The sequence below is a fragment of the Pelobates fuscus genome, chromosome 4 (assembly GCF_036172605.1).
Source record: "Pelobates fuscus isolate aPelFus1 chromosome 4, aPelFus1.pri, whole genome shotgun sequence".
Lineage (NCBI taxonomy): Eukaryota > Metazoa > Chordata > Amphibia > Anura > Pelobatidae > Pelobates > Pelobates fuscus.
The window spans coordinates 168449067-168462094 of record NC_086320.1 but is presented as its reverse complement, the minus strand read 5'-3'; positions in this window follow the sequence as shown (position 1 = coordinate 168462094).

Here is a 13028-nt window from a genome sequence, read left to right as displayed (position 1 = left end):
CCAAAGCACTGTCAATGCACACATTTGGAAGAGGAAACCCCCGAGAGTAGCCAAGGGGTGTCTGGGACTCCCGTACATCTAATGTTGGTTTGGTATGCCCGACGTAACTGCATATTACAGGGCATCCTTCTTAGCACAAGGAATACGACTTCTTAGGAACTATAGATCCCCCCAATCCCCACTCTGGTTATCGTTAGAGAATGAATGTCTAGACACACATGACACAGTTCACTACTTGTGGACATGCTCGTCGCCTTGAACACCTGTGGGCCCGACTTACGGTACTCAAAAACCATGCTTAAAGCATGGAAGGTCTGGAGCCCATTGGTGTTGGACCCGACACAACTCTTAAAAGGAGCACCAATAACAACACTAGCAGCCTACTCCCCGGGCATACAGGTGGGAAAGTGGCTGAACAAAGGAGCGAGATTGGTCAGTGACTTAATGACGGGAGATGAGATAAAATCATTCCCAGACTTAAAAGAGGAGTTGGGACTAGATCCTAGAGACCTGTATCTCTACCTAAGAATTAAAAACATAATACATACCCGTAGCAAACAGACAGTCTTTGTAAACCAAACTCCGACACTCAAACCAAGCCACTTATCACTGAACAAATTTGCAAAACCTCTCTCCCTGTGTTATAACGCGACCATCACAGGCAATATCCCAGGTAAACTGCAATACATGTCAAAATGGGAGAAAGAACTAGGCTATCAAATCCCCCAAGCGGATTGGCAGTCAGCAATGGCAAATACAAAACAAGCATCGAGCAGTCTCTCGCTATGGGAGGCTTACTGCAAAATCAATATGAGGTGGTATTGTAGCGGAGCGGCAATATTAAAATCCACGTATTAAGGGTAAATCCACAGTCAGCATTGAAAAGTAAGGCAATATCCCAAGTTCCCCAGTAACCGGACGAAACACAGTTCTGGGAGTCAACTGAGGTCTTTATTCACAGCTTCCAGTATTTATACAATTCCCCATGCAAGGGGTTTCCAGACAGACTTAGCAGGGGTAATACAGGAGGGGACTACATGGGGGACTTAACATTCTGGACATTTCTCCCATCAGGCACTACTGCACGAGAGGGATACTCCCACTGGGATACACCGTTAAGTGGATTATCCCTCCGTGCAACAGAACCGACATTTCACGTTAAAATCTATAACTTCTCCATCCTTCACTCTATTTGCACGAATGGACGGTCGGATAGCTGGGTTCTGGGGTTATATTTCGTGAGAATACTGCTCAGATCCCAGCTAAAACTACCGAACGCCGTACGAAATAGACTTAGCCATCGAGTCGGGTTTAAACTACCGAACACCAATGGGAAACATTAATGTGATGCGGGCGGAACTCCCGAACGCTCTGGAAGTCCAGCGGTGTTCGTGTCGTCGAGTAGCCGTTTTCAGTTCCAGGCGCTCGACGGCCAGACACCGCTAGAGAGACAAAGGATCCAAGATGGCCGACCGCCGCCTAGGAGAGCCTTTAATTACCATTTGCAACATTGTTGCAGTCGGTTAGCGAGCGCCACACGTCCATTAATGTGTGGTCTATCAGGGGGGCCCGTATTCGTTTCACGAACAGCCCGTATAGACGCGGTTCGTGAAACGGACTCCATGAATGCTAGTGGCTTACGGCTGCTAGCATACGAATTCCAATGGCACATAATATACATCCAAGTTACATACACAACACAGCAGAAAATACAGACAACCTTTTGGCATATAAAGTTCAGTGTCCTAGAAGTGGCTAGGTTTGCCACAGGTATCTAGTTCCACAGAGGCTAGCAGGTATGTACACAGGCACTACGAACCTGTGCTGGAGATGCGAGGCAGACACTGGAACCATGCTCCACATTTTCTGGACATGCCCTATACTGGATAGGTACTGGAAACAAATCCAAACCTTGATCTCTCGCAGGGCTGGCATATGTATCCCTCTGCACCCAGAAAAATACTTACTCCACGTTATACATGATCTAGACACACATCCTCATAGGAAAGTGATCTGAAATATCCTTACGGTGGCAAAAATAGCATTGCAACTGGAAGAGCAAGCAAGTCCCTCAGATAGATATTATAAACAACAAAATGGATACATTTAGTGTATATGAGAAAATGGCCAGAAAGATAAAAGGGTGTTCAGAAAAATACGAAAAGGAGTGGGTGTGTTGGGTAACTACTAAGACACCAAATGGCATCACAGGTAGTAAGTTATGAATGGGCTAAGTGAATGATCACTCCCTCACGATGCGCAAATCAATGTGATACAACTCGCTAGCTTGCAATTTGTGAAAGAGTCCAGGGTTCCCCCTGCCCCCCTCTTTTTTTCCTTCTGTACCCTATCCCCTCCCAAGTTAGATTTAAAGTAAATAAAAAGCATGATACGTCGCTATATGCATCACATCAGAAACCGCCTGACAAATAATCTGACATGTTACATGACGAAACGTGAATGTTACCTGCGAATAAATGTTCATGTCAGTGAAATGTAATATGTACAATGTGATATGTGTTGCAAATATGAATCAATAAAAACGATAAATGAGAAAAAATTGCAAAGTGCAAAACGGGAAATGAGTCACTAGGAGGAGTGAAAAATAGACCATTAGCTTGTATGGTGAACCTCACAACACCGCAAAAAATAAGACAAGCAAAACACTTATACGAAGTAAAGGAAAACAAACTCCAGACAATAAGTGAATATTGTCTGGAGCGGATTTTACCCCTTTCGGGGAGACAAGCCTGCATACTTCTATGTCTCGTGAGTGTTCTCACTCCCCCGCCCTTCCCTTCCCTTTGTTTCTATTGTATTACACTATCTACAGTTTTTGTTTTTTCAGATCTGTGATATTAGATTGGTATATGTTATAGCAGGTGATATTTCTTCGTATTATTCACTTATTGTCTAGAACAGTGGTTCCCAAACTTTTTAGGTTCAAGGCGTCCTTAATATTTTAATATTTTTCCAAGGTGCCCCAAGTAAATATAAAATTCTAGGTTGTATATATGTACAGCGCAGCGGCATATACCGGGCCCCTGTTCGGCAAAAATGCTTGCCGTTCAAGCTCAGATCTAGAACCTAATCTTGGAAGGGGCACTGGTAGATTATTTAAAGAAACAATCCAGTCACAATAACCACTACATCACTACCACTACCGGTAGTACCCTCCCAGAGTAAGTAATCAAACTGTTTAAGAACAGTTTGACAACTTACCTGGGATCTGCCAGGATAGGGGCTATAGAAGGGTATAGGGGCAGCAGCGTGTGTGTGAGGGGTGCAATATGTGTGTGTGAGTGGTGAAGTGTGTGTCTGTGAGGGGTGCAGTGTGCATGTGCATGTGTGAGGGGTGCAGTGTGTATGTGTGAGGAGTGTAGTGTGTGTGTGTATGTGGGGCAGTTTGTGCATGAGGGGTACAGTGTGTGTGTGGGGGGGCAGTGTGCGTGAGTTGCAGTTTTTGTGGGGGATGCAGTGTCTGTGGGGGTGAAGTGTGTGTGTGGGGTGCAGTGTCTGAGTGATACAGTTTGTGTGTATGGGGGACAGTGTGTGTGTATGGGGGGCAGTGTGTGTGTATGGGGGCAGTGTGTGTATGGGAGGGCAGTGTGTCTGTGTATGGGGTAGTGTGCATGTGTATGGAGGTAATTGTGTGTATGGGGAGCAGTGTGTGTGCATGGGGGGAGTTATTGTGGGTCTTTGAGGTAGGAGGGCAAATTCATAAATATATATTTGTTTAAGTAAAAATAATTATTTTAATGTGCCCCCCCCCCCCGCTTACCTTAACCTGGGAGGGGGGACAGTACTGATCCCTGGTGGTCCGTAGGGAAGCCCTGGTGGTGACAGTGAACTCTAGTAGCCTCAGGAGCTGCTAGAGTTCACTCTCTCGAGATTCTGAGCATTGCCATGGTAACTGCGCCAACACTCCAAGCTCGCGAGGGGAGAACACGGCGGAGCAGCATGTCCTCTTTCCCTCCCTCCTCTGCCGGCTGACATCTCTGATCTCTCCTCCAGTCCTGCAGAGCCGGCGGTGGAGAGGGAGGCACAGTTCCAGGTGCTATCATCATAGCACCAGGAAAATAACTTGCGGCACCCCTGAGGCGCCGAGGCACACAGTTTAGGAACTGCTGGTCTAGAGCTTGTTTTCTTATACTTCGTATAAGTGTTTTTCTGGTTAAAATTTTTCATTTTGGTAGAGACATCCAGCTGGCCAACATGTATTTAGGTCCACGTGGTATCAAAAGTAGAGATTATATTTTAAATTATTTTTGGTCACATATGACACTAAGGAGGGAGGGTTTGGCATTATTAATACCAGAGTGATCTGTTATGCCTCAAGCAGTTAACTTGATATGTCACATATACTGAGAAGAGAATTAGGTGGTTTGGGTCATGAGAACAGGAGTAACTTCCACGGCTGCTGTTTATATTTGTTGTGCACTATTTATTAATTAACTTCTCTCCAGTTAAGCATTAGATCAGGTGGATGGGAGGTTGATAATGAGTAGGATTACTTGGCTGACAGAAATGATCATTTACAATGTAACAACAATATAATGTTTTGCATGACATGCCCTTTAACACCTCTTGATAGAACAGGCAACCTTGAATTACGACCCAATATCTGATCTAACCCTACTATTCATTATTTGTGTACAGCTACATTACATGTCATAAAGAGTACATAAATAATGTATATCTTTAGGCACACATTATATAGCAGATAATATATCTACTCAAATGGATATAATTTCTAATTTCCTTTGGTCTAGAATCTCATTTCAGAAGGACCTACATCCCCTACTCCAAAATGTCTAATTTATATATTTCCTATAGAAAATTCAGTGTTTTGTTTACCCATGTTAATGTGCAGTGGAATATATAGAGCATAATAAATAAAATAATACTGGTAGTAACAACAATGACAAATGCATTACAATTATAAGGTTTTTTTATTTTCTAAACAAGTAAACCGAATAAAATGAATGTTACATATTTTCATTATTCGTACTAGTTCTCAGTATTAGATAGAAGCATATGAGAAATAAGTGGGTGGGGCTTAATAGTGAAATCACATCCAAAGAGATTCTTATATAGGTGGTAAACAGAGATACCTGGGATTAACTTTCATAAGAATTTAATATAACTGTGGTCTCTTCACCTACACAAACATCATTTATATTTATTGTATTATTTTCTAAAAAAAACAACAACAATTATCCAGATTTTCCAATGGCAGAGATGCATCAATTCAATATTTGATAGAAAAATAGTTACTTTGGATGTGATTGATTTACATTATTAAATATTATTTACCTTCCCAAAGCTAGGTGTTGGTACATGTCTTATTATAGTAACCATAAAGAAAATGTCAATATATTTAATCTGGGATTTTCTAAGCTAGCTCATATGAGATAAAATGATTGATACAAATGTTCCCAGATATTATGAATATTGTCTTATCCTAATTATAGGAAACCTTTCAACTCGTTTCACTTTCAGATCACGGCCCTAGTAAAATACAGGAGAATTTTGGATGCTCTGGAGATTCATCTTTTAGGTCAGGTCTTCTCTAACTCGGTAACCGAGAAATTGAGAAAGCATTGCTGCCAATCCTGGTTTACATATAGTAGCACAAGAAGGTTTCAGTTGAGAAGAATATGCTAAAAGTCATACTAATTAATTAACATATGATTCACGTGTACAGTTTTTGAAGAACACTGCAGCCAGTCATGCTACTCATCCTAGGGCTTGGACATGGTCAATGCAATCGAGTATGGAATGGTATGGGGAAAGCACATGTCCCAAGTGTCCCTCTTTTTCTCCTAATGTCCCTCTTTTCTAGGAGCTCCATATTGTTGGTGTGTCTGAGTGTATAATATAGTTCCACAGTAACAATATTAATAGCAATGTTTCTTTAAATTGTAATAAGTGTGTTTAGAAAAATCGTTCGTAAGATACATTATTATTGTTCTAAATTGCATTTTAGTTGCATAAATTATTATTTGCAAGTCAACAGTCCCACCCCTGGCCACTCCCCCCGAACAATTAAAGTGTTCCTCCTGCTCCAATTAAAATTTTGAGAGGTATGAAAAAGGATTGTTTTTATTTGCTTTCATTTCTTTCTCTTCTTTCACAGATATTTCCTGTTGGAAAAGCATACATATACCACAAACAGTGAAAAGAGGCACATGTATGGCTTTGGATAAAAGGAAAGAAGGAAAAGATGGCGCTAAAAGTTGGTGCTGCTACAATAACACCCAAGTAAGTGTACAGTCACTAAAATACACTTAAAATGCAATATAAAATAAACCAGAAAAAGGTGTTCAGCGCACACATACCATTTACCTTACAATAATCACTTGGTAAAAAGTATTTATTTTGGAGTTGCACTGTTTCCTATATATAACAGGAAATAAAATAATACATAGTAAAGCCTGTATAAATCTTTACAATTGGTCTATACAAGGTCAGCACACTCACAATTTTCAGAGCCTTTTATAAGTTGGCTCTGGACTCATAAGGCACATAAACTCCTCTTAAGTATTCAGAGTATAGTCTCCAGCTTGTATCACAGGAACAGCAGGGAATCCTAAGTCCAAAAAGTGAAAAATAAGTGATAAATAAGTGAAAAATAAGCTATTTATTTTGTACAAGTAGTACATACAGAATTAATCAAATAATTTTAAAAACACAATGCGTTTCAACCCACAACTGGGTCTTCCTCAGGTGCAAGCATAATAAGTGACGTACTTCCCCCAGTATTCTCTGTACCGAGCATGTCACCACATGACAGGAATAGTCTCTCGGCAAGGGAAAGCTTTCCATTCATCTTCTTAGAGGTCTTGAAAGTACTATGTGCTGTATCCGGCGGGGAAAATGGAAGTCCTTAAGATGCCATTTTACAAATGGGCTAACCTCTCATTATCCATATGGCCATATCGTGGAAGTTAAGGGCAAAAGAGTATAAATGAAAAGAGAAAAAGAGCATTAATATATAGTCAGAGAGCGATTTTAAGTATTATACGTACAATCAAAAGGACCTAAGACAAAAAAATTACTTATCCCCTATTTCAAAAAGATATTAAAAAACATATGACACATGTCAATACATAAAAAATTGTATATAAAAATTAAAAAGACTATTTTTAAAAGATTTAAAAAAATAAAAATTGTAATAGAATAATAATGAATAATAGATCATGCAATTATGGAGAGGGTATGGTTTATAAAATCGTATTGATTTTAAAGTCAATGTTTAGACCCCTAGGGAGCAAAGTACGCATTTCAAAAATCCAATTATCTTCACGTATACTTAATTTGTTGGCCTTACTATGTATTATTTTATTTCCTGTTTTATATAGGAAACAGTGCAACTCCAAAATAAATACTTTTTACCAAGTGATTATTGTATGGTAAATGGTATGTGTGCGCTGAACACCTTTTTCTGGTTTATTTTACATGTATGGCTTTATCAGCCACTACTAGTGATGTACCGAACTATTCGCCGGCGAATAGTTCCCGGCAAACATAGCGTGTTCGCGTTCGCCACGGCGGGCAAACACATGCGCGGTTCGATCCGCCCCCTATTCGTCATCATTGAGGAAACTTTGACCCTGTGCCTCACGGTCAGCAGACACATTCCAGCAAATTAGCAGCAGACCCTCCCTTCCAGACCCTCCCACCTCTTGTACAGCATCCATTTTAGATTCATTCTGAAGCTGCATTCTTAGATAGAGGAGGGAAAGTGTAGCTGCTGCTCATTAGATAGGGAAATTGATAGCTAGGCTAGGGTATTCAGTGTCCACTACAGTCCTGAAGGACTCATCTGATCTCTGCTGTAAGAACAGCACCCCAAAAAGCCCTTTTTAGGGCTAGAAAAACAGTCTGCTTTTTTTTCTAATTGCAGTTGCCTTCCTGCCAGCTTCTGTGTCAGGCTCACAGTGGATACTGTGCCCACTTGCCCAGTGCCACCACTCATATCTGGTGTCACAATAGCTTAAGCTTGACATTTAAAAAGAACATTTTTTTTTTCACTGTAATAGATTGAAGAGCAGTTAGTTGTCTGCCAGCTTCTGTGTCAGGCTCACAGTGGATACTGTTCCCACTTGCCCAGTGCCACCACTCATATCTGGTGTCACAAGAGCTTAAGCTTGACATTTAAAAATACAAAAAAATGTTTTCACTGTAATAGATTGAATAGCAGTTAGTTGTCTGCAAGCGTCTGGGTGTCAGGCCTTCAGCGTGTACTCTGCAAACCTCTGCCAGTGTACTTTGCCACTCATATCTGGTGTCACAATAGCGTGCCTTTAAAAAGAAAAAAGTTTTTCACTGTAAGCTAATAGCAGTTAGTTGTCTGCAAGCGTCTGGGTGTCAGGCCTTCAGCGTGTACTCTGCCAACCTCTGCAAGTGCACTTTGCCACTCACATCTGGTGTCACTATAGCATGCCTTTAAAAAGAAAAAAACGTTTTTCACTGTAAGCTAATAGCAGTCAGTGTCCTTCAAGCTGGTGTGTCAGGCCTTCAGCGTGTACTCTGCCAACCTCTGCCAGTCCACTTTGCCACTCATATCAGGTGTGACAATAGCGTGCTTTTAAAAAGAAAAAACGTTTTTCCACTGTAATAGATTGAATAGCAGTTAGGTGTCTACCAGCTTCTGTGTCAGGCTCACAGTGGATACTGTGCCCACTTGCCCAGTGCCACCACTCATATCTGGTGTCACAATAGCTTAAGCTTGACATTTAAAAACAAAAAATTTTTTTTCACTGTAATAGATTGAATAGCAGTTAGTTGTCTGCCAGCTTCTGTGTCAGGCTCACAGTGGATACTGCGCCCACTTGCCCAGTGCCACCACTCATATCTGGTGTCACAATAGCTTAAGCTTGACATTTAAAAATAAATTTTTTTTTCACTGTAATAGATTGAATAGCAGTTAGTTGTCTGCCAGCTTCTGTGTCAGGCTCACAGTGGATACTGTGCCCACTTGCCCAGTGCCACCACTCATATCTGGTGTCACAATAGCGTGCATTTAAAAACAAAAAACTTTTTCACTGTTATAGATTGAATAGCAGTTAGTTGTCTTCAAGCGGGTGTTTCAGGCCTACAGCTTGTACTCTGCCAACCTCTGCCACTGCACAGTGCCACTCATATCTGGTCTCACAGTAGCTTGCATGCATAGTACCACTAATCCAAAAAAAAATGACAGGCAGAGGCAGGCCACCCCGCAGGGGCCATCGTGGTCGTGGTGCTGTGATTCCCTTTGGCCCTAGAGTAATGCCCAGTTTTCAGAGGACACGTACCCTGAACTTGAAAAGTTCTGAGGACATAGTTGACTGGCTAACACAGGGCACCCAATCTTCTACAGCTTCCGCTCGGAACCTTGACGCACCATCCTCCTCCAGCTTAGCTTCGGGCACCTCTCAAGATACCACTCACCCACCTGCCGCCACCACCAAAACTAGCACCACAGCCGCTTTACTTGGTATGTCAGAGGAGTTATTCACACATCCGTTTGAAGAAATAAGTGATGCGCAACCATTATTGCCAGAGGATGTAGATAACAGGGATATGTCTCAGGCAGGCAGCATTACACACATGGACGTACGGTGCGATGATGATGATGATGTTGTACCCGCTGCTGCTTCCTTTGCTGAGTTGTCAGATACAAGTGAAGCGGTTGATGATGACGATGCGTCCATGGATGTCACGTGGGTGCCCGATCGGCAAGAAGAAGAACAGGATGAAAGTTCAGATGGGGAGACAGAGAGGAGGAGGAGGAGACGAGTTGGAAGCAGGGGGAGGTCGTCGCAAGGAGCTAGTGGCACAGTCAGACAGCATGCATCGGCACCCGGGGTCAGCCCGACAGCACGCCAATCAACGCATGATGTGTCCACCACCAGAATGCCATCATTGCAGAGCTCAGCAGTGTGGCTTTTTTTTTGTGTGTTTGCCTCTGACAACAGCGATGCCATTTGCAACCTGTGCCAAAAGAAACTGAGTCGTGGGAAGTCCAACACCCACCTAGGTACAACTGCTTTGCGTAGGCACATGATCGCACATCACAAACGCCTATGGGATCAACACATGAGTACAAGCAGCACACAAACTCAAAGCCGCCATCCTCCTCCTGGTCCAGCATCTTCAGCCACGTCAACCACTGCTGTCCTCCTTGCCCCCTCTCAACCATCCGCCACTCCGTCTCTCGCCTTGAGCAGTTCCCGCTCATCTGCCCACAGTCAGGTGTCTGTCAAGGACATGTTTGAGCATAAGAAGCCAATGTCAGAAAGTCACCCCCTTGCCCAGCGTCTGACAGCTGGCTTGTCTGAACTATTAGCCCGTCAGCTTTTACCATACAAGCTGGTGGAGTCTGAGGCATTCAAAAAAATTTGTGGCTATTGGGATACCGCAGTGGAAGGTACCCGGACGAAATTTCTTTGCACAAAAGGCAATCCCCAACCTGTACTCGATTGTGCAAAAGGAAGTAATGGCATGTCTGGCACACAGTGTTGGGGCAAGGGTCCATCTGACCACTGATACCTGGTCTGCAAAGCATGGTCAGGGCAGGTATATCACCTACACTGCGCATTGGGTAAACCTGCTGACGTCTGCCAAGCATGGAATGTGTGGCTCTGCAGAGGAGTTGGTGACACCGCCACGACTTGCAGGCAGGCCTGCTGCCACCTCCTCTACTCCTCCTACTCCATCCTCTTCCATAACCTCCTCGGCTGAGTCCTCTTCTGCTGCTGCGTCTTGCTCCACATCAACGGCACCCCCCCAGCTCCCCAGGTACTATTCCACATCCCGGATATGGCAGTGTCACGCCGTCTTGGGTTTGACTTGCTTGAAAGCAGAGAGTCACACCGGACAAGCACTCCTGTCCGCCCTGAACGCACTGGTGGAAAAGTGGCTGACTCCGCAGCAACTGGATATCGGCAAAGTGGTTTGTGACAACGGAACAAATTTGTTGGCGGCATTGAAGTTGGGCAAGTTGACACATGTGCCGTGCATGGCACATGTGTGTAATCTGATCGTACAACGCTTTGTGCATAAGTACACAGGCTTACAGGACGTCCTGAAGCAGGCCAGGAAGGTGTGTGGCCATTTCAGGCGTTACTACACGCCCATGGTGCACTTTGCAGATATCCAGCGGTGAAACAACATGCCAGTGAGGCGCTTGATTTGCGACAGCCCGACACGTTGGAATTCAACACTCCTAATGTTCGACCGCCTGCTCCAACAAGAAAAAGTCGTTAATGAATATTTGTATGACCGGGGTGGTAGGACAGCCTCTGGGGAGCTGGGAATTTTTTTGCCACGTTACTGGACGCTCATGCGCAATGCCTGTAGGCTCATGCGTCCTTTTGAGGAGGAGACAAACCTAGTCAGTCGCACCAAAGGCACCATCAGCGATGGAGCGTGCCCTGTGAATAGTGCTGGATCAGGCCATAGATGAGCGTGAAGAGGAAGAGTTGTGGTCACCATCACCACCAGAAACAGCCTTATCAGCATCGCTTGCTGGACCTGCGACAACGATGGAAGAGGATTGTGAGGAAGAGGAGTCAGAGGAGGAATGTGGCTTTGAGGAAGAGGAGGAAGACCAACCACAACAGGCATCCCAGGGTGCTCGTTGTCACCTATCTGGTACCCGTGGTGTTGTACGTGGCTGGGGGGAAGAACATACCTTCATTGAGATCACTGAGGAGGAGTAACCGGAAATGAGTAGCTCGGCATCCAACCTTGTGCAAATGGGGTCTTTCATGCTGTCGTGCCTGTTGAGGGACCCTCGTATAAAAAGGCTGAAGGAGAACGACCTGTACTGGGTGTCCACGCTACTAGACCCCCGGTATAAGCAGAAAGTGGCTGAAATGTTACCAAATTACAACAAGTCGGAAAGGATGCAGCATTTGCAAAATAAATCCCTATCCCAATTTGCGACAGAACTTCTGGCCTGCCCCGCTTCAAGTGTCCTGTCAGAAAGGACCTTCAGTGCAGCAGGAGGTATTGTCATGGAGAAGAGAAGTCGCCTAGGTCAAAAAAGTCTAGATTACCTCACCTTTATTAAGATGAATGAGGGATGGATCTCGAAGGGACTGACACTGGGCGATACATTCAACTAAAAAAGGCCTGCTGAGATGAGCTGCCTTGGGCTAAAAATGGTCCACACGATGCTGTATTTTAGCTCTGAATACCAGTTGACTTGCGTGACTTATCCGCCACCAACTAGGGTTCAAGACGCAATGTTTTAGGGCACTTTCTGCCTGGGAAACAAACATAAATTTTTCTGGCCGCTGCAACAATACCTAATTTTTCAGGCATGTGTACATGCCTAATTTTTCGGGCCTCTGGTGCTGCACTGTGGCTTCAAAAAACGAACAAAAAAAAAGGCACATAACAGGGATTAAACTTATAGGAATAGTACTACTTAACACACCACTCCCATCTGGTGGCACATTAGAGTGCACGCGCAGTGCCCCAAATTTGAAGTAGGAGGACCGACCAAGCATCTTTTTCCATCTCCCGCTTCCTAAAGTCGATGCTATATACACGTCCCCTGATAGGGCGCCAGCTCGTTATTCTCTTGGGCGCCAGCTCGTTATTCTCTTTTTCACTTCACTAGGGACACTTAACTGCACTATGGGCACTTAGACCCACTCTTTGTCTTGCACAGTGTTATTCCTAGCCAGCATCTGTGATGGGAAATCAGGCAGTCATCTAAACGTTTAGATTGAGCTTTAGCTTAGAACACCCTTGAAGGTGTTTAAGGAGATTAGGGCTAGTTTAGAGGATTCTTCTTAGACCTCTCTGAGTCTTTATAGCCCTTCTACCTATCCAGCATTTCTGTAAACTAGCTAAGAGAAAGGGTGTCTGTGTGTCTGTGATACATTTAACTTTATATCACCTTATTGACACTTTATCACTCCGGTCTCCATACTCTCTGCCTATACCCATCTATTTAGAGGGAATTTCCTTGCCCCTGGCAATATTATATAATAGGTAATAGTATTACCATTATTACACAATTAGCCACT